This window comes from Myxine glutinosa, chromosome 7 (assembly GCF_964187855.1).
Source record: "Myxine glutinosa chromosome 7, kmMyxGlut1.1, whole genome shotgun sequence".
In the NCBI taxonomy this organism is placed as follows: domain Eukaryota; kingdom Metazoa; phylum Chordata; class Myxini; order Myxiniformes; family Myxinidae; genus Myxine; species Myxine glutinosa.
Genome location: NC_136267.1, coordinates 61,187,211 through 61,209,319, shown reverse-complemented (window position 1 = coordinate 61,209,319; position 22,109 = coordinate 61,187,211). Strand labels below are relative to the sequence as shown.

At 45.6% G+C, this 22,109-nt stretch overlaps 1 protein-coding gene across 4 annotated transcripts in view; it reads right to left on the bottom strand.

Annotated features, from left to right (window-relative positions):
- LOC137431283 (transmembrane protein 198) overlaps positions 1–22,109 on the bottom strand; it is an 83,900-nt gene that overhangs the window by 45,064 nt on the left and 16,727 nt on the right. The window contains exon 1 of one of the 4 annotated variants that reach the window (XM_068122442.2): positions 8,625–8,728. The exons of the other annotated variants lie outside the window; for them this stretch is intronic. The gene's annotated coding sequence lies outside the window, so the exon portion shown is untranslated. Of the gene's footprint in view, positions 1–8,624; positions 8,729–22,109 lie in introns of those variants that run through there. 4 annotated transcript variants of the gene reach the window in all.

Here is a 22,109-nt window from a genome sequence, read left to right as displayed (position 1 = left end):
GTTTAAAGGCGCATAAATAATTCCGGGTTTTACTGCCATTTTACCCTATCTAGCACGTTACATTAGTTATTCACGCCTGGTGTTTGTGTCCTTTGTAACGTCCTTAAAAGCTAAGTTTCCTGTTAGAAATTATTTCCTATTTTGTTTGAGTGCCAGGCAGGCAGACAGAGGAAAAAATATATCTCATTCCTCTCTGATGTGCCTCTGTCTCTGATCTCTGAGCCTGGTGTTGGCTTAGCGGTTAGGGTGCCGGTTAGGGTGCCGGCTTGGGATCCTTGGATCCTGGGTTTGAATCCCGGTCGATCGCTGAATTAACACCAGGGGGGTTGACTCAGCCTGTCATCCTTCCGAGGTCGGCAAATTGAGTACCAGCTTGCTTGGGATGAATGATCACGGTGTGTACCCCAATTTAGAATAGGTACACCGTATCCCTGCGCATCGTAAGAGCGTGACCAAGGGTTGGCGTCAGGAAGGGCATCAGGCCATAAAAACATTGCCTCAAACAGGGAACCATGATTGTCATGGGGCCCGCAAGGCTAACCCCCACTCTAACGGGGAAAATGGCCTTAAAACGACCATTCATTCATTCTCTGATGTGCGATCGAGATGAATTTCGAGCTAAGGTACTGTAAAACGGCAAACTTGTCTTAGGATTCATGTTTGAAATAAAAGTCGATTTACACAAGTTGTTCCTTGATCATAAACTGGTAAGAGACAGACGGACAGACATGAACCAATTGTTTGACCCCACTTTTCGTTTCACGTGTGCGGGGTAATAATGTTTCATGTACAACTGCAGTTTGGAAATAAGAAACTGTAGAAATAACAACTTTGCCACTCCCTCTTACTCTCTTCAGTAAACATTTTCAGGCAGCTCCACAACATCGATACCACATTGCACAAATGTGCACTTATCTTGAATGTTCGTCAACACCTGCACTTCCAGCATGGTCATTTGCAAGATCTTTAAAACGGAATCTATAATACTAATAAAAGGCAGTGTCCGTCCGTCTCCTCCACAACTCCAAAACCATGAAACCTAGCGGCCCCAAACTTTGCATGCATACACCTGGACCTCCAACAGATTGTGAGGATGAAAACTGGGTGTTTGGGTGTGTTATGACATCCTTTTTGAAGATGATTAACGAGGTGCTCATAGACCTGGTGGTTTACCAATATGGCGGCCCACAATCTTGGTCAGCCCACTGCACCTCGCTGGGTTCGTAAGCCGCCATTTTGTTTCGGCCTACTCAAACGTGCCTTGCCTTGGAAACACGATAGATTATAATTGCATAAGTGAAGCATATCATCAAAATCTAGATTCGGATAGGAGGATTGGATGCTGTAGACTAAATGTCCAAATCTGGAGTGAAATCTGACAAAATTTACAATATCTTGCGATTATATAACTCGGTGTATATATGCATTTATTTAAGCGAGGCTGGGGTTCTAGTTCTGGTGTCATCTTTTTAAAATTTAACTGTCAGGTAAAACGCATCTAGCTATACGAGATCGGTGCCGGTGATAGATATACACATCTCACCTTTCAACATCGGTGCAGGTGATAGATATATACGCATCTCGCTATGCCGTATACGAGACAGGTGCCGGTGTGTGTTTTACTGTGTGTGTGTTACTGTGTGTGTGTGTTACTGTGTGTGTGTGTGTTGCTGTGTGTGTGTGTGTTGCTGTGTGTGTGTGTGTTACTGTGTGTGTGTGTGTTACTGTGTGTGTGTGTGTTACTGTGTGTGTGTGTTACTGTGTGTGTGTGTTACTGTGTGTGTGTGTTACTGTGTGTGTGTGTTACTGTGTGTGTGTGTTACTGTGTGTGTGTGTTACTGTGTGTGTGTGTTACTGTGTGTGTGTGTTACTGTGTGTGTTACTGTGTGTGTGTGTTACTGTGTGTGTGTGTGTGTGTGTGTGTGTGTGTGTGTGTTACTGTGTGCGTTACTGTGTGTGTGTGTGTGTGTATTACTGTGTGTGTGTGTTACTGTGTGTGTGTGTGTGTTACTGTGTGTGTGTGTGTGTGTTACTGTGTGTGTGTGTGTGTGTTACTGTGTGTGTGTGTGTGTTACTGTGTGTGTGTGTGTGTGTTACTGTGTGTGTGTGTGTTACTGTGTGTGTGTGTGTGTGTTACTGTGTGTGTGTGTGTGTGTTACTGTGTGTGTGTGTGTGTTACTGTGTGTGTGTGTGTGTATTACTGTGTGTGTGTGTGTGTGTGTGTGTTACTGTGTGTGTGTGTGTTACTGTGTGTGTGTGTGTGTTACTGTGTGTGTGTGTGTTACTGTGTGTGTGTGTGTGTTACTGTGTGTGTGTGTGTTACTGAAACTGAACGAAACTATCAGCTGAAGGAGCAAAAGAATGTCATGGTCGTACATGAATGGTTTATTAAATTGCAGAAGCATAGCCTGGTACTTCGTAAGCAGTTTGTGAGTGTAACTTGCATGGAATAAGGTGTCACTCCACTGCATCAGAGTCGACTGTACCTGCGATCTATTTTTTAAATTCCCTCTAGATGATGGACACAGATTGCGTATATCATATTCCCATCAGGAAGTGATTCATTGTTACCCAGCAACGCCGGGCACTTTTGCTCGTAGTCCATGACATAGAGAAAATACTTGGAGGTACTTAACATCATCACTTTTGGAGGGTTGTGGCTTTTTTTCCCTTGACAACTTGAATCAACACAACCAGTTTGGTATATCCTCCTCAGAGTCCTGCACACAACTACTGCTGAAACATGGTCGGGTTGCAATTGGCCGCTTGGAAACTTGTTCACTAGCTATGGTCCAGTAGATATTGACAATGACCGACATTTTCGATAATAACCATATTTTTGTTTTAAACACCTTATTAGAAGTTGAAATGGTCACATTCTCTTGTGGAAAGAGAATGTGAAAAAAATCCTCACAAATTTACTCTTGTGGAAATACGTTTTTGGGGAAATTTCAAAATGGCCATCAATGGGGTGTCATGATGTTAACTTCTGTTAAGTAAACATTTTCTATGCACTAATTTATCAATAAAATTAGAGGCAAACACAAACATACAATATATTGTGTCCCTGTCCCAAGTTTGTGGCTCCTATATGATCGATTTAGAAAGTTGTACTTTAAAAACAAGTTGTACTTAATTTTGCAACAAGTACGTGCCGTATACATATTCACATATTTATGAATTTCTCATTATGGTGTAAAATTAAGTCAAATATATGGATCATTAATGTTTCACCTTCGAGACATGCACACCCTGGGTTATAATGTATAGCATACCCTAAATTACAATACATATTTAGAAACTTACAGCAATGGCAACATTTCTTAAAGTGGTTATGTCTACTTTTCAAACTCCAGGCCCAATCATATTTTAACATAACATTAACCGGTACAACATTGACAGACTAAACACAAAGTCACACTGAAAAAGTTTACATCCATTTTTACACAATATTACATCACATCCCCAAATTAACTAATGCATAACCCCTCAAAACGAGATGGTGTTCATAGAATATTTACCCTGTGCAGTCAACTTGGCCAACTCTTCTGTTTTTGAAGGTTTTTTTTTTTTTTAGTTATCCAATATGGCTGCTAGACCACGTGAGCGATGATATCATAAATTTATATTCTTTAATATAATTGTTGTGTATAATGATCACGTATAATGTATAATGATCGTGTATAATGATCACGCTCAATATATTTTAAACTGATCAAACCGACTCCATTTACATCTCCGTGTCCGACAACATGGACCAACTTCTATCCACTCATCCCAACTCTCCCTTCCTCATATGTGGCGACTTCAACTGTCATCATGCCAATTGGGTGTGAGTTCCTCTCACACCAGCCATGGCGCCTCAGCAAAGGACTTCTGCGACTCACTGGGTGGTTAAAACTCACACGACTCACTCTGCGACACACAATCTATCAATTTCCCGACCCGGATCTCAGTCAACGGAGCATCTTCTCTTCTAGACTTGGTTATGACTAACTTCCCTGCAAATGTCTGCTACTCTTCTTCTGCTCCAATCGGTTCTTCTGATCATTTCCTTGTTAAAGTTCCTCATGTTAAAGTTGCTCTCTCTCATGCACAGATTTATCCCATCTCGTCTTCAGTTGTCATACCCTTCCTCCCGTCCATGGTACCCGGAATCTTGTGGTGAGGCTGTTGCCCAGAAACAACTTGCTTTCGTCTCCTGGAAAGCAAATCCAACGGAAGGAAATCTCATTTCCTTTCACAAAGCCCGAAATAAGTGTGTGTCCACCCTCAGGAGAGCCAGGAAACAATATCTCTCCGTTCTTAAGACCGAACTCTCTTATCTGTCTCCCTCTTCCAAATCCTGGTGGCGTCTGGTCAAATCTGTTTCTGGTGTTTGTTCCCCCTCCATCCCCTCCTTCACCTCAAACGGCTACACGGCTGACTCCGCACGCGAAAAAGCCGAATGCCTCAACTCTGTGTTTGCCTCTAAATCTTGTGTCCCAAACCCATCCCTCTCTGTACCCACCGTACCCAGTCGTACCCAGCTGCTCCTGGACTCTGTGTCCTTTCCTCCTGACAAGGTGGAAAAGTTTCTGTCAACCCTCGACTCTGATTCTGCAACTGGACCTGACGGCATCAGGCGACGGGTCCTAAAATCCTGTTCTTCCGCTCTTTCACTCCCTCTCTCTGTTCTCTTCACCCTCTTTTGCTCAAGGTCATCTGCCATCAGCTTGGAAATCAGCCAATGTTACTGCATTACACAAAAAAGTGCTAAAACAGATCCTTGCAACTATAGACCAATCAGCCTGCTCCCAATAATCAGCAAGGTCATGGAATCAATCATCGCCTCTGACATCAAATCCTTCCTCTTCTCCAATGGCTTGATCTCAGATCATCAATTTGGATTCAGACCAGGTCATTCTACTCCGGACATGTTGCTTCTGCTGTCTCAACAATGGATGGAGGTCCTTAATGCCAAAGAGGAAATCAGAGCTGTCTCCCTTGACATATCACATGCCTTCAATACGGTCTGGCACACCGCTCTGCTCACCAAACTCTCCTCCTATGATATTCATAGAAATCTCCACTCATGGCTTGCAGACTTCCTCTCTGGCCATAGTCAACGTGTGGCCCTGGATGGATTTCTCTCATCTCCCCTTCCTGTTCAGGCTGGAGTTCCCCAAGGCAGTGTTCTGGGCCCTGTGCTTTTTCTGGTCTTCATCAATGATCTCTCCGACTCTCTGGAAAATCCTCTCTATCTCTTTGCTGATGACTTCACTCTCTGCCGCTCCATACCTCATCCCTCAGATCGGCAGTCTGCAGTCCATCCTTGGCACACCTTGTAACAGGTCATACTTTTACCAAATAAAAAACAGGGTTCCCCAGGTTTGAATTTGTGAGAATTATTTCTGCAGATACATGACAATCATATGAAGCATTTAGCACCAAAAATGTCCAGGTTGGGCTATTTTCATGTCAATTTACACTGTACTCCAAGCTAAGACTTGAATTTCTACATATATGCTTGTATGCTTAATATGCTTGTCATGTGATATTTCCTTCCAGGCCACCAAAGATTCACAACACCGCAATTATATCACAGCCTATACTTTTATCCAAATGGTAGTGAGGTACACATACTCAGCGCCTGGGTACGCATACTCTAAGCTGTCGCGCCTGGTTCTAATCCCAAGACACCTATAAACTGTCAGCCCGGTGTTTCACAGGCAGGATGATTCATCAATGTGTGTACCATCCATCCCTCGGATGGATGTTAAACTGGGACTCGCGGTTGCCGGGTTTAGTTGGTGGACGTTAGATACCACGGTGTCCTTCATGAAAAGTAGGTGATCTATCTCTGACCCATCCAGGATTGGAACCCAAGGGGAAACACGCCAACAGGCAGAGTTGAGGGACAAAATAGAGGGAGATTTGGAGAAATGAGGAATGTGGGGAGAAATGAGGGCTCGAGGAGGAAACAGGGGGTAAACGAGACGGATACATCCACAAACTCTTAGGAAGGGAAAACTGGAAACTTGGAAAGTGGGCTTAGGGAGGGTTAACAGGGGTAGAAAAGATTAATGGTGGTTTATCTGAGATGGTGATGAACAGCTGTCTTGAAGACCTGGAGGGAAAAATGACATTGAAGAGACTGAGGGTGGTTCCACAGGTGGGGCAAAAAGGCACGAATGAGTGGAGGTGAGAAGTGATCCTGGATTTTGGGAGTTTCCTTACAAGGGGGTCAAATTTCCAAGGGGGTTTTAATGAGAAACATGTGTGTCCTGTAGAAACCTAGAGAGGGGATAAAGGGCAAAGGGGCCAAGACCAGAAAGAAGGCGGTAGAAGACAGACCACCAACCCATCTGTGATATGAAAAGTGTTCGGCCCATAGACAGCTTCATCATGGGAGATTCCATTCATCTTGAAGGCCTTGATTTCTTGAAGGTCAGAATCAAGGCGAGCAAGATGAGGCAGGGAAACCAGCCCAAAGGGGAGAGCAGCACTCCATAAAGCTGTGGATGAAAGCCTGGTCAGTGGATACGAGTTCAGGTGTGCCAAGGAAGGACTTTGCATGCCAGATGATGCCCTGTCAGTGACTGTCTGTGGAGGCCAACTTGGAAACATGGTTCGTCCAAGACAGATCATGGCTCAAAGTGAAGCACAAAAATTTGAATGAGTGAAACAAGAGGATTGTTTAAAAAAGTAGATGGGAGGATTCACCAGACCTTTTGGAGAGAAACTGTGAGAGTGTGACATTTGTCAGCAAGTCAAATAGCAACGTCTAGCAATGTTGTGTCAAGGGTTGGGTGGGGAGAATTGAAGGATGGAGGAGGGGTTGGGGACGTGGAAAAGGGAGGTTGGGGGTGGCTGGATTGCTGACCAAATGATGGTAACGCAATGTAAATTTCTGGCTCACAAACTGCGAGCAGATTACCGTTTCCTTCCCTCACCTCTCTCCCTTTCCTGTTCGTTAATTTCCTTGAATGTTGCATCTGCCTGTTCTAGAGTTCAAAAATTTCCCTTCTACCCACCATCACCTCACTCTTCTATGAGCCAAGATTTTGAGTACCAAAAATAAAATTTTGAAACAGTCAGACACATTGGGTTTACAATTTGAAGAACTTGAGCTAAAGGAATCTGTTAACATTTAAACCAAGCTGATCGCAGCCTTCGTCTGGTGAATGAAGCAGCGATGCTATAAGGGCCCAAAAAAATTAATGTCGCTTTTTATTATGTCATGCAATGTAATGTAATGTACGCATCTTATTACTTAGTAATGCACAGAAAAGGTTCTGAACAGTTTCTCTAAAAAAAAACAAAAAATCCCCAAAAAACAACAAAAACAACAACTCCAAAATGGAGTCTTCAGAAGGAGCACAGATGTAGAATATATCAGGAAGAACTATTCTCCAGTCACCACGGTGGAGAGGAAACCAATGTATTGCAAGAAAGGGATTAATTTAATTGTTATAATGTAGCGGTTCCCGCTGAATGTACACAATCGCCTTGCACCTGCCAGGACGCGGCCAGGGTGCGATCGCCATGCAGGGCTCGTCCGGACGGGCCCAGACGCGCCTCTCCTGGGCATGCCCGGACTCGCTGTTCCCGGGCACGCCCGAACCTCCCGGGCACGCCCGCTCTCGCCTTTCCAGGGCTCGCCCAGAGCGCCCGGGCACGCCCAGCCTCGACTTGCCAGGCCGCGTCCAGGACGCCCGGGCATGTCCAGACTCGCCTTTCCAGGGCTCGCCCAGAGCGTCCGGGCATGCCCGCTCTCGCCTTTCCAGGGCTCGCCCAGAGCGCTCGGGCACGCCCAGCCTCGACTTGCCAGGCCGCGTCCAGGACGCCCGGGCATGTCCAGACTCGCCTTTCCAGGACTCGCCCTTGACACCCGGGCATGCCCGGTCTCGGTTTTCCCGGGCAAACGCCCCGGCATAAATGTGTATATATATTGCTGCCCGATAAACGGGCTTGAGAGAATACCTGAGCTGTTTTGTTTCAATAAAGCAACTCGGACGAATTCCGTCTTTGGTCGCGTCAATTCTTTTGACTCGCGTTGGAGCGCAGCTCCTTCAATAATAACTTTGTGATTCATTCGTTAAACTTAAAGCATGTGAACAAATCAAACAGCACCGACATCTACGCAATATAAATGTAAAGTCAAATTTGTCAAGTAAGGCCTGCCGTAGAATTCTCAAGATCACTGCTTTTATAAACAGCTTATAACGATGGTTTGGGGGTAAAGAGGTCCGTGGTCACACACCATAGGTTAACTTTCCAGGAGGTGTGGAAGACAACTTCATGATATACACTTTCATGACAAAAGCAAACCAACAAAAAAAATAAAAACAATAACAATAACAATAATAATAATAATAATAATAATAATAATAATAATAATAAATCAATGCACTAGAAGCTCCTGAAATGCAGGTGAGACTGTATTCATTGAAGTATCAACTTATCTATTACGAAAGTGAAAAGGAATGATCAAGCACTAAGGAAACAAAAAGACAAACCAAAACAGTGGAATGGTAAATTATTATCAACAACACTCCCTAAACTAAGAAATAGAAAGGAATCAGTGCCAAGAGGAGTGCATCTGACCCAGGGAAGTGTGACGAGTGAGCACAAGGACATACCTTTGGCTCTGTGTCAATGTGGATGTTTGCCCAGCAGGGATGCCAGAAAGAGCTCATTGGCGCAAGCACAAGTGGCCAGCATTCCTCGGTGCATCCACAGCTTCTCTTGCTCCGACAGAGAAATGATTGTCCAGACGGTGGGAAATAGAGAACACAAAGTCTGGCACAAGCAGTCCTACCTCACACCCACTAGGCCATCCACACGTGGCATGCTCAGGCCCAAAAGAGCACCCTTTGTTCTCATCTCACACATCATTCAAGCCTAAGAATGCCGCAAATGTGGTGCAAATACGAATTTCAGCATTCATTCCCCACAAAGGAGCATCACCATATGGCCAAATATGAACTATTACAAACGTTCAGCCAAAATAAAAAAAGAGGATCCTCAAGACTTTGGTTGAACATTCGTTTTCCTCGTGGAAAATAAAAGCAAGAAGGGGAAGAAGAAAAAAAACCAAAAAAAAAACCTATTGGCAACTACATTTAATGGGAAGTACCCAGAACAAATTTACAGCCAAGGAAACTAAAAGACAAACAAAAGGAGGTCACTAATCACATGTGGTGACAAGAAACATTGAAGGCCTTTTGTCTTTTTAGAGGCAACCGATTCATAGAAAGCTGGATAGCTGCAAGCTGAGCTCACCAAGCCAACCTTGCAACCCTTAGCTTCTCAGCCATTCCCAGCCCTCCAATCCCACCGGGTCATGAGGGGTCAAGCACCATCGCGCTCCTTGCTCACCTCCTCGAGTCAGAGCTTTGTGCTAACTCGGTCCACAGCTCTGCCGAGTAAGTCCAACACGACTCTTACCTCTCAGCGCCTTCAACACCGCAGCTCCCACACAGACCATTTTTGGGTTGTTGCACCAATGCCAAAAGTGAAAGTGAAGATAAACAACAAGCTAAGACCATCACAATGTTGGGAATGTTTAAGCAACGGGTCATGTAGGCTTGACTTGCCGAGGAAGGAAAATATTTGCATTTACTGTAAATACACAAATACAAGCCTCAATAAGAAAACCTCAGGTATTTTGTGCAGAAAATGCATCAGGGCAACTTCCATTCGTGAGATTTAAATGTCTGTCAATGTTTAGAAATTGCACTGGTATTTCAAAAACGGTGCTTTACAAATCCCTGAAACCATCGGAGCAGCTTACCATCTGGTACGTAGGGCGGTACCTAGCCTGCCATGGCACTGGAAGAATGCCCAAATGAGTACCGATACGTAATGACGATCACCGCACTCTTACACGACTCATGGGAGAGATGTAAAGGATTGTACGAATGTAAACGAAACATCAAAAACAGCTCATTCACCATGCAAACAACCAGATAAAACTCAAAAATCTCTTCAAGTAAATTTAGATATTAAAAATTACTTTCGTCAAAAAAAGAAAAGAAAATCGTCATAGTACATCATCGAATATGGATGGACTAGCCTTATTGGCTGCACTGGGCCTGCAAGTTAGCCTCAGCCCAAGAGGTATACACATTCACGCTCCGAGCTGTCTAACCAGGGTTCGGATCACGACCCAGCTATAAACTGTCATCCTGGTGTTTCGCAGGCAGGGCGATTCATCAGTATGTGCCGTCCCTCGGATGAACATTAAACTCGTCGTCCTGTCTGGCTGCATTCGTTGGTGGAGGTTAAAGATCTCACGCTGTCCTTCAGGAAGGGTGAGCTATCGCGAGCACCCTGGAAAAAAATTACAAATTATTGAGCTACAGTACAACCTTCAAGGGTGCACTGAATCAGTTGCACAGCCACATCCCCCAGCAAAGATGCTACCCACAGTCGTGTGCTGCAATAGGGCAACACACAAGTAGTCAATGTGATAATTTCAAAATACGTGTCCGCCATCAAGAATGTTACTTCTTTATTGGTGAATTCTACAGTGCCCACACGAATGGACCTTCAGCCGATGACCATCTTGAACCCACATGGGCCTAAACTTTATTATTTGAACCCATACTAGATGGTGTCAGACTTCCGTCAGTTAGTGGATTTTCACTTTCAAAATCAGCCGACAGAGTTTAACAGCCGAGATTCTCATCCCGTACTCTCAATGTACTTTTATCGTTACATCGAGAAGCAAAGCAGTCATGCAATGTCACTTAACACCAATCAATGCGCTCCTCAATAATTTGTTGCTTTGGATTTGCATTCACCTTCATATGAATCGGTTGCTCGGGATAAGCAGCGCAAATCCGTCAATTGGCGTGTCCAATTCGCCTCCCGGCCCAGTATTATGGGACATCCCCAGAACTTGATGGATTTGCTTAATTAACTTAAGAACTTAACGGATTTGCTGCTTCTTTTCCATGTGGTAAAAATGCCATTGGACACACGAGGTTTTGGGCCGGTATCACAAACTTCCTTATATATAAAGGGAAGAGGACAAGAAGATCACAAACATCGCTCCTGCCAATACGAGGTAATGATTTCAGTCCAATGAGGAGTGAACATCAAGTGAAAAATAAAAATGAAAGCAGGTGGGACGGGTTGCCTTGGGTCTTTACTATGGAGCACTAGTCAAAAGGGACAGCGTGCGGGAGAGAGTCAAGTGGATTTTCAGAGGTTTCCATCAACATTGGCCCTGATCAAGTTGAAATCACCAAAAGCATTTTTGTACTAAACATTTGCGTTTGAATATTTAAAATATTGCTCCTTCCAGTCTGGTGACCTATGCCACACTACTTTGGTGTTCATTTAGTGTGGGAACATCCGCAGTAAAGGCCAGGGATGAAGGAAGGAAATGACAACTGAAAAAAAAATAATCAGAAAATTCAAACATCCCCTTCAAACCCAAAATAAATTCAGGCAAACATTTATTTATGCAACAACAGGTGGTTTATTTGCTTTTATATAATCAGAGACATCATGACCAAGACTATTAACCAGTTCAATATATATATATATATATATATATATATCTATATATATAAAGTAGAGTTGGCCTCTGTGTCTGTATCCTGATCTATGTATGATCTCTAAGATCTCGAGAACCCGTGGACGGATTTGCGAGCGGAAAGTACTGTTCGACTCGGGATGGTCCCAGGAATGTCACGGAGACATAAACATTTAAAAAATTTCGGGTTTTAAAATTAGCGTATTATTAGCACTAGCAGAAGAGAGAGGGATTCGAAGGGAGGGAGCGCAGCGCTTCTAGCGCTTCTGACTACAGCACACCTTAAAATTAAAAAAAACTTCGGGTTTTAAAATTAGTGTGTTACGCGTAATTAGCGCGAGCAGAAGAGGGAGGGAATCTAAGGGAGGGAGCGCAGTGCTCCCTCCAGCGCTTCTGTTAGCGTAATTAGCGTATTTCGGAACGTTAATTTTTCAACTTCATTATTCGGAATCAGTACGTCCCAGAGAACCTTCGTAACGTTACTTTTTCAACTTCATCCGATTGACATGGGACCAACGGCATGTGACAAAGAGTGAAACATACAGGCTACATTTATTTGACGACAATGAGTTCCGACTTCCGACCTCGGTGGGATGACAGGCTGAGTCAACCCCCCTGGTGTGAAGGGGGAGGAGGAGGGGAGGGGGAAGAGAAGGGGAGGGGAACGAGGGGGAAGGGGATGGGAGGGGGGAGGGGGAGGGGGAAGGGGGAGGGGGAGGGGGAAGGGGGAGGGGAGGGGGGGGAGGGGAAAGGGGGGGGAGGGGGAGGGGAGGGGCCCTTCTTCCCCTGGGCACCCCCGCACCCTTCCCTCCCCCCCTTCCCCTCCCCCCCTCCCCCCCCATTCCCCTCCCCTCCTCTTCCCTCCTCCTCCCCCGCTTCCCCCTCCCCCCCTCCCCCCCCGTTCCCCTCCCCTCCTCTTCCCCCTCCCCTCCTCCTCCCACTCCCGTGCAAAGCCGGGTACCTCTGCTAGTATATATATATATATATACAGTCACGTGAAAAAGTAAGTACACCCCATGTAAAGTTTTGACTTTTTCAACACATTTCAACATACAGCTATTTGATCTTCATTTCAGCAATATTGAGAGATAAAAGTGATATAATATAACAAATATCATAAAACATTTACATTTTGTAGTCCATTGTATAATTTAAATCTTACTAATCTTACTAAATCTTACTAATCTTACTAAATCTTACAAAATTTACATTTGGGCTTCCGGTCCGGTATGAAGAGGACGCAGGCGTCACATGCTCGCCGCTTCTTCGACCGGGCCACTGTCAGTTGCTTGCTTTTTTTGGTGGTTGTGCGGATTTTTTGGCCATTGAGTCTTCCCTCTGAAAAGCCCCGGCTCTGCTCCCTGCTTCGCCTGCCCGGCTCCTTCGCCTGCTCGCTGTTTCCTCGGGCACGCTCTCGTGGGTTGTGACCATCGCAGCAGTTTGGTGGCGGTTTCCCACCGTGATCTAGATTTGTAGCGGTGGCGGTCGATTGCCGCTGCATTTGCCGCTTTGCCGTGATCAACCTTGGCCTCGTGATCGTCTCTTTGCTCCTGCCTGCCCTCTGCTTGGTCCCGGCTCTGCTCCTGGCTTCACCTACCTGGCTCCTTCGTTTCCTCGGGCCCGCTCCCGTGGGTTGGGACCATTGTTTCACCTCCTCAACCTTGGCCTCGTCTCGTCTCTCCGCTCCTGCCTGGCATGGCTCTGCGGTACTCTGCCGCAAGGCTCCTTCTGCTCAATACCTGCTCCACCCCATCATGCATCTCTGCCATCAAATCAAATTGACTCCTCCGACGACCCAGGTACATTCACCGTGGCTCCGGTCGTAAGTTTGTATATTTGCAATCAGGTCACTCCATCCCCGTCCTCTGGTCGGCTCAGCGCACTCTCACTCTTCGTCCCAGCGCACCTGGTCATAGCAACGCACACAATCACACCTCCTGCCTACGAACCCTGGCTAAATCAACTGAATTCATCCCTGCTGTTCAAAACAACATCAAGCTCACCCTGTTCAACACCCGGTCCCTCAACAACAAATGCCACATCCTAAACAAATACATCCTGGATAACAAACTGGACTTTCTCTGTCTCACCGAAACCTGGCAACAACCTCTGGACTACTACACACTCAACCTCACCACACCCAATGGATATTCCTACGTCAATAAACCACGCTCGGGGGGCCGAGGTGGTGGAATTGCCGTTATCCACCGTCAAGACATCAGGACCAGCCTCATCCCCATCGCCTCATCCTCATCATTTGAACACCTGGCTTTTAAACTCTGGTCGCACGCAGTCAGTCATGGCTGTCGTCTACCGCCCTCCCAAACCACACCCATCATTCCTGTCTGACTTCTCCTACTTTCTGACCCAGCTATGTTCCCTCTCCCCCTCAATCCTCCTCCTTGGTGATTTCAATATCCACATGGACTCCACAGACTCCACAATAACCACTGACTTCACTGATTTACTCACCTGCTTTAACCTCACTCAACATGTCGACTTTCCTACCCATATCCGTGGTCACATTTTGGACCTTGTCTGCTCCACTGGATTAAATTTGCACCATCTCTCTGGCTCCGACCTCACCCTCTCTGACCACTTAGCTATCACTATGACCATCAACATCCCCACCCCAGCACCAAGGCATTATCGCACTATCACCTTCCGTAAGCTAAACGCTCTTTCACCTACCTCATTCTCATCCACCCTCTCTGAAAAAATGTCCACTTCTCCCTTGGTTGACCTCCGCACCCCTTCCGACCTCACTGACTACTACAACCACACTCTCTCCTCCTGCCTTGACCAGCTTGCGCCTGTAAAAACCAAAACAGTTTCTTTCACCCATTCTGCTCCCTGGTTTACCCCTGAACTCCGCCTGATGAAAACTCGTGCTCGCCAACTTGAAAGACTCCGCAATAAAACAGGTCTCACAGTTCACTCCCAAGCCTACAAGGACCACCTACAACACTACAAAGATGCCCTCTCCTGCACCCGCTCCGCCTACTACTCCCAAATTATCCACTCTGGCTCCGGAAACCCAAAAGCACTCTTCTCGACAATAAACAAACTCCTCCGCCCCCTGAACACCACCACCCAGTCATTCACAGTAGACAACTGCATCTCCTTCCTCTCTTTCTTCCAACGCAAAATTGACATCTACAACAGCTTGACCACCGCCGCACCCGCTCCCCCTCCAACCACCTGCCCCCCCTTGTCCTGCCATCCCCTGTCTCGGTTCTCCCCAATCTCCCCTACTGACCTCTCTGAACTCCTCAGAGGAATGAAAACTGCCACCTGCACTCTTGACCCCATCCCCTCCAGCTTTGTCAAGGCCTCTCCCTCCCTGCTCTCTCTCCACTTATCATTGCAACAATAAACTCCTCCCTGTCTACAGGCATCGTCCCACCTTCCCTCAAAATTGCTGCTGTTACCCCCATTCTAAAAAAAACCTGGTCTAAACCCTGACACCCTAAACAACTTCAGACCCATCTCCAACCTACCCTTTCTGTCAAAAGTTTTGGAACGCGCTGCGCTGTAGCCACTCAACTCAAGCATCACCTCTCTGCCAATAACCTGTATGAAACATTCCAATCCGGATTCCGCTCCAACCACAGTACTGAAACTGCTCTCCTCAAAATCACCAATGACCTTCTCCTCTCCTCTGACGCTGGCAACCTCAACATTCTCGTCCTCCTCGACCTCAGCGCTGCCTTTGACACCATCGATCACACCATCCTCCTCACCCGACTTGAATCCACCTTTAACGTTACCGGCACTGCCCTCTCTTGGATTAAATCATATCTCTCTGACAGACGCCAGTTCATCTCCATCAATAACTGCAAATCCCCCACTGCTCCCCTCCCCCAAGGTGTCCCCCAAGGTTCAGTTCTTGGCCCCCTCCTCTTCATCCTTTACCTGTCCCCCCTCGGTCACTTAATCCGCCGTCATGGTCTCCAATTCCACTGCTTCGCCGATGACATCCAGCTTTTCATCTCCACCAAGTCCGTCTCCACCGACACCCACTCTATCCTGACAAACTGCATCACTGAAATAAAATCCTGGCTTCAAATCAACTTCTTCAAGCTTAACTGTGATAAATCTGAAATAATCATCATTGGCCCAAAAACGCTCACAAAATCCACCCATAACTTTGCCCTCAACATCGACGGTATCCCAGTATCCACCTCCCCTCACATCCGGAATCTTGGCGTCATCTTTGACCAAACCCTCTCCTTCGACAAATACACTAAACAGATCACAAAGTCAGCCTTCTTTCACCTGAAAAACATTGCCCATCTCCGCTCATCCCTCTCCTCCACGGCTGCAGAAACCCTCATCCACGCCTTCATCACCTCCCGTCTGGACTACTGCAATAGCCTCCTCTATGGTTCACCCTCAAAAATCACCAATAAACTCCAATACATTCAGAACTCCGCTGCCCGTCTACTCACCCATTCCCGGACCCGTGACCACATCACCCCCGTCCTTTACAAGCTTCACTGGCTCCCCATCCCCCAGAGAATCCAGTACAAAATCCTCCTCTTGACATACAAAGCCCTCCATAACCTGGCCCCATCCTACCTGGCTGACCTCCTATCCAGACACACTCCCACCCACAACCTCCGCTCTGCTGGTACCAACCTCCTGACCCCCTCCATCCGGACCAAATTCAGATCCTGGGGGGACAGGGCCTTCTCCATCGCTGCTCCCACCCTCTGGAACTCACTACCTCACACCATCAGAGACCCCTCCTCACTCACCACATTCAAAACATCACTAAAGACCCACCTGTTCAACACTGCATTCAACATTCAACCCACAGCATTTAACCCCTGACTATCTCTTCTCCTTCTCCCTCCTTTTGCTTTAAATATTTCCCTATTGATTCTTGTCTTTTTGCAATTGTTGTTTTCATGTATTGTTATGCATTATGTTTTCCACTCTGTCAAAGCGCCTTTGGGCTTCTTGAAAAGCGCTCTACCAAATAAATGAATTATTATTATTATTATTACTATAATTCACCAAATGTCCGTCTGTCTATTCGAAGGTACCGTAATAACTGCTGAATGGATCACAAAGATATTTTGGGTGGGTAATCCTGGGACCCCTGGGAGGAAAATAGCCTATTTAGTTTTCCCAATTTCAGCTTTGGTCTCAAGCATTCTCAGGTCGACTCCCGCACAACATTCGCGATCGCATAACGTTCATTGTGACGATGTTCTCATTGTGACGATGTATGTATGTGTTCACGGTAGTGTTTGACTGTTTGACGTGACGGTGTGAACGTAATTTCGTAATGTTTTTCGTTTCGTAATCCTTTAATGAACGTTTAATGCTTAATGAACGTCTAATGCCCTTCGATGTCCGGGGCCGCACGCGCGCTACACTGGACGGGCCAGCGTGTACCTTGTCCTTCGCTGTCATGCTCGGGTAAACCGCTGAGCCCCATCTGTGATGGGGACTGGGGCTTGAGACAATGAGACAGTGTCCCACGAACGAGAAATTCCCAGTAAGCGAGAGTCATCAGCTCCCATTTATTAAGTCCCTGCCCTTGGTACACACCGCCCGTCGCCGCACAAACATCACAATGAAACACAATCACAATTCACATATTCGTGCAATTCGATAAAAGGAACTTTTATCAGCAATGTCATCTATCCTGAAGTTCTAAGCTGAAGAAGAGGTACAAAATCATTCAATTATTTTCCCTAAAGAAAAGCGTACAGTTGATATCACGATTTGAAACACGATGGAATAATATTTACCAATATGAACAGTGATGTGGCTTTTATTGAAATTCTAAAGATACTGTTTTGATTTTGACGATTTCCGTGTGATATGATTTGACGGATGTTTATATGAATCGTTTAAAAAAAAAAAATCTGCCTTCAATTTCTGATATTTTGCCTTTTCATTTCGGCTTCCCAATTGAAGCCCCGCCCATAGGGCGGGTACCGTTGCAAGTAAACATAAATGCAAATTTCGCATGTGGAAAAAGTAAGTACACCCCTACATTTATCCCGACTTCAAATACCTAAAATTAGAATCAGGTGCACCAGCTCAGGTGCAAATGATTATAACATCATCAGAGAGGATCTTCGAGGAACCTGTCTTGTTTAAACCTCAGACATTTAGTTTGGTTTGCTCTTTGTTGTTGAAGTGTGTGGTGTCACCATGCCCAGATCAAAAGAGCTCGCTGGGGCCTTCAGAAAGAAGGTTATCGTTGCCTACGAGTCTGGGAAGGGATTTAAAAAGATCTCCAAACAATTTGAAATCGATCATTCGACTGTCCGGAAGATCATCTACAAGTGAAGATTCCAAACAACTGCCAATTTGTTCAGGCCAGGTCGCTCCAGCAAGTTCATCCCGAGAGCAGACCGCAAGATGCTGAAAGTCGTCTCGAAGAACCCCAGAATGTCATCATGGGACCAACAGGTAGCTCTTGCCACTGTTGATGTCAAAGTGCACGAGTCTACCATGAGAAAGAGGCTGCACAAAAAGAGGCTGTCCAGAAAGAACATCAGGGCAAGACTAAAGTTTGCCAATGAACACCGAGGCAAAGACCAGCACTTCTGGAACAATGTGCTCTGGACAGATGAGTCAAAGGTAGAGCTATTTGGCCACAGTACCAGAAGACATGCTTGGCGAAAACCAAAGACAGCATTTGACCACAAGAACCTGATACCAACTGTAAAGCATACTGGGAGAAATATTATGGTTTGGGCAGCTTTGCTGCATCAGGGTCTGGGCAGCTCACCATCATATAATCCACTATGAAGTCTTCATTGTACCAGAGGGTGCTCGAGGATAATGTGAGGCCATATTTTTTTTCGGAAAGTTGAAGCTCAACCGAAGGTAGACCTTGCAACATGACAATGACCCTAAACATACCAGTAAATCCACCAAGGAATGGCTGAAAAGAAAGAAATGGAGGGTTCTGGAATGGCAAAGTCAAACCCCGGATCTAAATCCCATCGAGATGAAGTGGGGGGATTTGAAACGAGCTGTGCATGCCAGAAACCCCTCAAACATCGCACAGCTGAAAGACTTCTACATGGAGGAGTGCGCAAACATTTCTCCCAGTCGATGTCAGAGACTGGTGGACAGTTATAAGAAACGCCTACTTGAGGTTGTTTCTGCCAAAGGGGGCAATACCACCTATTAGAGCCAAGGGTTTACTTACTTTTTCTACAGAAGTAAATGGCATCTCTGTTAATTTTTTGTTGAATAAATTATTGCAAAGTCAATTTTTCATTGTTTTTTGTTCAATTAGATCACCTTTATCTATAGATACTGTTTAAATGAAGATCAAATATTGATATGTCCACATATATTAAAAAGATAAAAAACATTTCATGGGGTGTACTTACTTTTTCCACATGCGAAATTTGCATTTATGTATATTTAAATTATACAATGGACTACAAAATGTAAATGTTTCATGATATTTGTTATATTATATCAGCTTTATCTATCAATATTGTTGAAATGAAGATCAAATGGCTGTATGTTGAAATATGCTGAAAAAAGTCAAAACTTTACGTGGGGGGTCCTTACTTTTTCACGTGACTGTGCGCGCGCGGACGCGGACGCGGACGCGGACACACACACACACACACACACACACACACACACACACACACACACACACACACACACACACACACACACACACACACACACACACACACACACACACACACACACACACACACACACACACACACACACTTTTTCCCTGCTTGAGCGGGGGTTAGCCTTGCGTGCCCCATGACAATCTTCTCCATTTTGCCCTATTTTCTACATCTCCCCCCACTGTTAACCCCCTTGCCCGCATTTATTCTTCCACCAGCAAAGTCTTTCTCGGTCTTCCCTGTCCTCTACTTCCTTCTACATTCATTTCCATCACTCTTCTCAACCAGTCACTTTCATCCTTAATCAACACATGACCAAACCATCTCAACCTGTTTCTCTTCACAGCATCCATTCCAATCATCTTTCACAATTCATCATTTGTCTTCCTCTCTCTCAACGACACTCTGCACATCCACCGAACCATTCACATTTCCACCCTTTCCAGCCTTCGTTGCCGCTTCACATTCATTACCTATGTCTCGCTCCCATAAATCATAACACTTCACACATGAGGCATACACCTTTCCCTTCAACAACACTCCCCTCCTCATCAGCACGCCACTCAGTTCCCGAAACTTCTTCCATGCACATCTCACTCGAGCAACCGTTGGAGTGTGATCCACCTTCTCCATTCAGCATGTCTGCGAAGTAGCAAAATGTTTTCACACCTTCCAACTTCACGCCGTCTCCAAGATCCAACTGAACATTTCCTCCATCTGCAGCTCCCTCTGTGCACATCTTACATTTGAATGTAGCTGCCACCCTGGTTAATGACCCTCTCATACCACTGCATTTTTGATGAACCCACTCAGGGCACATTGTACATTGAATGGAGTTCACTCCGACACACTTCCTGCACACACAACACGTCCACTTCCCAGTTCTTTCCAACTCACCACATGCAATCACCTTCGTCTTTCCGATATTCACCTTCAGACCTTTTGTCTCCATACATTCCTTCCACTTCTTCATCTTTTCCTTCAGTCCATCCATACTTTCCGCAATCAACACCAGATCATCTGCATACAACTCCCACGGTAAACCCTCCTTTACGTTCTTAGCCAGCACCTCCATCACAGCTACAAATAGTAGTGGACTTAGTACCGACCCCTGATGCACTCCCACCTTCACCTCAAATTCACCACTGTTCCCATCCTTCCAGCTGTGCGCGCTCTTTTGGACATTGCCATCACTACTTTGATCAACCATTCCTCCACTCCTAACTTTCTCAACGCCCATGTCAATACTTTGCGTGGAACCCTATCGAATGCTTTCTCCAGATCAACAAACCCAAGAAACAACTTCTTCCTCTTCTCCATGTACTTCTCCTGCAACTGCCTCACAATAGAGAGCCTGTCTGTCGTTCCTCTTCCTGGCATAAATCCAAACTGCATTTCGTCGATCTTCACCTTCTTCCTTGTCCTCCTCTCCAACACCCTTTCAAATACCTTCATTCCATGCTCCAATAACTTTATCGCTCGGTACTAGCCACACTCCAGAGGGTCACCTTTCCCCTCGACTAGAGGGACGAGGGTACTCAGTTCGCAATCCACTGGAATGCGGCCTTCTTTCACCACCAGATTGCAGATCTCTGTCATTCTCTTCACAACCCAATTTTCCGCTACCTTCAACATATCTCCCACAACTCCAGTCGGCCCTCCCGCTTTTCTACTCTTCATTGCTTTTATCGCTTCCTCAACTTCCTTCTCAGTTATCTTCTCTGCCGATCCTAAAACTGGGTTACTCTCTATGTTGCCATCCCATTCATTCTCTGTATTCAACAGCATTTCCATATATATTTTCCACCTTCCTTTAATTCCATCTGGGTCCACAACGATTTGTCCCACTTCATCCTTCAAGCAACTCACCCCCATCACATCACACCTCTCTTTCGCTATCTGCTTTGCAATCCTGAATACCGCTTTGACCCTCTTCCGAATCCAAGCGTTCTGCGAACATTGAACGACATGCCTCCTGCACCTTTGCTACCTCTTGGCTGCCTTATCACTTTCATGCTCTGCTTTTTCTGCTCCCATACCCTTCGCCTTCTGCCACTCCTTGAACTTCTTCCTCTTTACGTCAATCCTCTTTCCAACTTCATCATCCCAACACCATGTTTCCGAGTGCCTCGGTAGTCCTTTTGTCCATCCACATACCTCACCAACGGCTCCCAACAGACTATCTTTCATTGACATTCAACCACTTTCAAGCTCAACCACATCATCCTCTACCCGACTCAGCCTCACTTATGCCTACTGACTCAAAAGACAAAAACACTCGACATTCAGTCTTTTCTTTTATGTGTGACCAATCAATGCAACAAGAAACACCTGTCAGCCATTTGTTCCAATATTTATGCTTACCTAAAATGGGGGGTTGGGGGGTGGGGGAGGAGAGAAGGGGGGGAGGGGGGGGGACTGAACATTAAAGTGCTATTGTTCCACAATGGTAAAACATATATCCATAGAAATACCAAGAAATATAACCTGGTCTTCTGTACTCTTACCTCATATTTTGATCTCAAATTTGAGTATATAGCAATAATAGCAAATTTGACTTCACTGTTCTGATACTTATGGGAGCCAGTGTGTGTGGGTGTTATATATATATATATATATATATATATATATATATATATATATATATATATAGTGTTTGAAGTTTGGATTGACACCACGAGTATTGTGGCCATTGATAAAAAATAAAATAAAAACACCTTTAGAGGCCATTTTTCCCCGCAAGCGGGGGTTGGCCTTTTTCGGGAACCGTGGTAGTTGTTGTTTTTCGGTCCCCTTTTTGAAGCAATGTTTTACGGCCGGATGCCCTTCCTGACGCCAACCCTGTTTGTCACCTTTTACGACAAACAGGGAATTACCAGTGAACTGGTACTCAATTAGCCGACCTCGGAAGGATGACAGGCTGAGTCAACCCCCCTGGCGTTAAT